Raw genomic sequence first — 3,060 nt, forward strand, 5'->3', positions numbered from 1 at the left:
GGGACAGTGCCCACCATTATTATAGCGGCGGTTGCGATGGCGCCCTGGGAAAAAAGGGATAAATAGAGCCGAAGGACGCGCCCTCGGTCTCTTTTAACCGCGACTGTTTGCCGAAATAAAGGACTAATTTTGTGATTCTTCTGTAAACTAAGATATCGTACAGAATTAATTTTGGACTTTCGCGGCATTCTCAACACTTCACAAAATTAGTATCGTTTCACTCACTTCGTTCGCGATATTTAATCGTATTTAAATCTTCACTGCGAAGTAGTACGCGTAATACGAACGGACGATACCGCGCGAAAGTAGGCACGTAAATCTTGCCATCGGGAGTTGTGTTTTTTTTCGCGAGTGAAAGCATAGTTTTGTTGCAGAATGGAAAGAGCGTCGTTGGACGAAAGCTGCGAAGAGGTTGCGGCGGAGCTGCAAGAGCAGCTAGCAAGCACATCGGCTGTTTCCCCTGGAAGGCGCCTAAGCGCCGTGGAAAAGCCATCGAAGGACGAGGACGCGGCACCAGCGAGGCAACATCGGAGCTTGGAGGCAAGGCGGAAGCGCCTTGAAATAGAGCGAAAGGAGTTTGAGCTTGAAACGGCTCGAAAGGAGTTTGAGTTCGCGAAAGCTCGAAGGGAGCTTGCTTTCCAAATGCAGGAAATCGAGCTCGAGGAAGAAATCTCCGACCGAAGCATACCAAGGTTGGAGCTTCAAGCGGCGGTGATAGGAGCACGATTCGCGGAGCACATCATCAAGACGCATCGGTTGAAGGTTACCAGGAGGGTGTTCTGGACGGACTCGCGGAACGTTGTGAGCTGGATACGATCGGACCATAGGCGATACAGCACGTTTGTCGCCTTTCGGGTGAGTGAGCTGGTCGAGACGACAGAGATTAACGAGTGGCGGTGGCTTTCCACTAAGGTCAACGTAGCGGATGACGGGACGAAGTGGCAGGGAGTTCCGGACTTAACCTCATCCAGCAGATGGTTCCGAGGGCCAGGGTTCCTGTGGGAATCTGAAGAAAAGTGGCCAATCAATAGAAATGATCCGGGTGAGACAGCAGAAGAGATACGCAAGAGCGTGTTACACCATACCGTGGTTGATGTTGTAGTCGACTTCACTCGTTTCTCACGCTGGAAGAAACTATTGAGAGCGGTCGGTTATGTTCTTCGGTATATCGGGAACACTCGGCGACGGATTAGGCAAGTGAAGAAGGTAACAGGGCCACTGACACAGGATGAACTGCTAGCTGCGGAACGGACACTCTACACGTTGGTGCAGTCGGAAGGGTTTGCTGCCGATATTAAATGCCTGCGCAGCGATGCGCGGAAGAAACATCCTTGGAAACAGGCGATTAACCGGAACAGTGTGCTCTACAAGCTTTTGCCTGAAATTGATGAAAACGGTGTACTACGTATGAGGGGACGACTGACAAATTGTGCGTTGTTAGGGGCTTCGTTTGCAAAGCCAGTTATCTTACCAAGAAGACACCCCGTCACAGATCTGATCATCAGAGACTTCCACGAGCGCTTTTGTCATCAGAGCCACAGAACAGTGGTGGCTCAACTCCGGATGCGGTACTATATACCGAAACTGCTAGTGGAGTTTAACCGGGTACGACGAGACTGTCAGCAGTGTAAAATACGGAACGCCGTGCCAAATCCACCCCTGATGGGGGACATTCCTCGGCAGAGGGTAGCAGTGTATCAACGGGCCTTCACGTATACCGGTCTAGATTATTTTGGACCGATACTCGTGGTCGTGGGACGTCACTCGGAGAAGCGCTGGGGAGCGCTGTTCACCTGTCTTACTACAAGGGCGGTTCACCTCGAAGTAGCTCATGCACTAACAACTGCTTCCTGTATTTTAGCTATCCGCCGGTTCATCGCAAGAAGAGGCTCGCCGAGGGAGATAATAAGCGATCGGGGTACCAACTTCGTCGGGGCGGCGAGAGAGCTCAAAGACGCCTTGAAGGAAGTAGATGAAAGCACGCTTAAGTCGAGGTTCAATAGTCCTGAGTTGAAGTGGAGCTTCAACCCGCCGGCAGCACCTCATTTCGGTGGTAGTTGGGAGCGTCTAGTCCAGTCGGTAAAGAAGATACTGTGTAGCTTCGATTTACCACGATTGCCCACGGATGAACTGTTACTGTCCACGCTAACAGAAGTTGAGATGATGGTCAATTCCAGACCACTTACATACTTACCGATCGACGATGAGCTGGACTGTCCGATAACGCCGAACCACTTATTGCTCGGTAGTGCCGATGGGAGTAAAGCAGCCGCTTTTTTCGATGATTCGCCGACTTCAATACGGTCGTTATGGGGTGCCCTGCAAACCAACGCGGATATATTCTGGAAGCGGTGGATTGCAGACTATCTACCAACACTCACCCGCAGGACGAAATGGTTCCACCCGGTGCCGCCGATCCAGGTGGGAGACGTAGTGGTAATCGCGGACGGGAATTTACCGAGGAATACCTGGCCAATGGGACGCGTTCTAGAAGTGACCCGTGCTAAAGACGGTCAGGTTAGAAGGGCAACGGTGCAAACGACATGCGGGATACTAGAAAGACCGGCAGCTAAGATAGCGGTTCTGGATGTCGGGAAACGCGAAACGAACGAATGAGGCGCGCGCGAGATAGGGAAACCGCGTGGTTTCGTGACAGATTAGGATGCATAAGATAAACAAACAAACGTTAGAAGAGTGTAACGCCCAGGGGCGCTACACTGGTGGGGAGATTGTTGTAAATGCGTTTGTTTTGATAACGCTTACGCCCTACAACAGCCGTCTGCTGTTGTAGAGCTTCGAGAGCAGAAACAACGGTGGGACAGTGCCCACCATTATTATAGCGGCGGTTGCGATGGCGCCCTGGGAAAAAAGGGGCATAGCCCTGGGATGGCATAACTTTGTCCATCCGATTCGAACTTTGTTCTTTGATTTGAAGTTCCACCAGAAGTGAGTTTTCATACAAAAACTGTTAATTACAACTAACTTTGTCCATCCGATTCGAACTTTGTTCTTTGATATGAAGTTCCACCAGAAGTGTGTTTTCATACAAAAACTGTTAAT

The 3,060-nt window shown here is 50.6% G+C and overlaps 1 long non-coding RNA gene across 1 annotated transcript; it reads right to left on the reverse strand.

Moving 5' to 3' along the window:
• Positions 1-737: 737 nt before the first annotated feature.
• On the reverse strand, positions 738-2,760 carry LOC128309273 (uncharacterized). The gene is made up of 5 exons (XR_008288849.1): positions 2,382-2,760; positions 2,195-2,319; positions 1,472-1,958; positions 1,086-1,378; positions 738-1,006 (listed from the first exon to the last, which is right to left on the reverse strand). It is a non-coding gene; the product is annotated as an uncharacterized LOC128309273 (long non-coding RNA).
• Between the last annotated feature and the right edge of the window lie 300 nt (positions 2,761-3,060).

This window comes from Anopheles moucheti, unplaced genomic scaffold (assembly GCF_943734755.1).
Source record: "Anopheles moucheti unplaced genomic scaffold, idAnoMoucSN_F20_07 putative_Y_1, whole genome shotgun sequence".
NCBI lineage: Eukaryota > Metazoa > Arthropoda > Insecta > Diptera > Culicidae > Anopheles > Anopheles moucheti.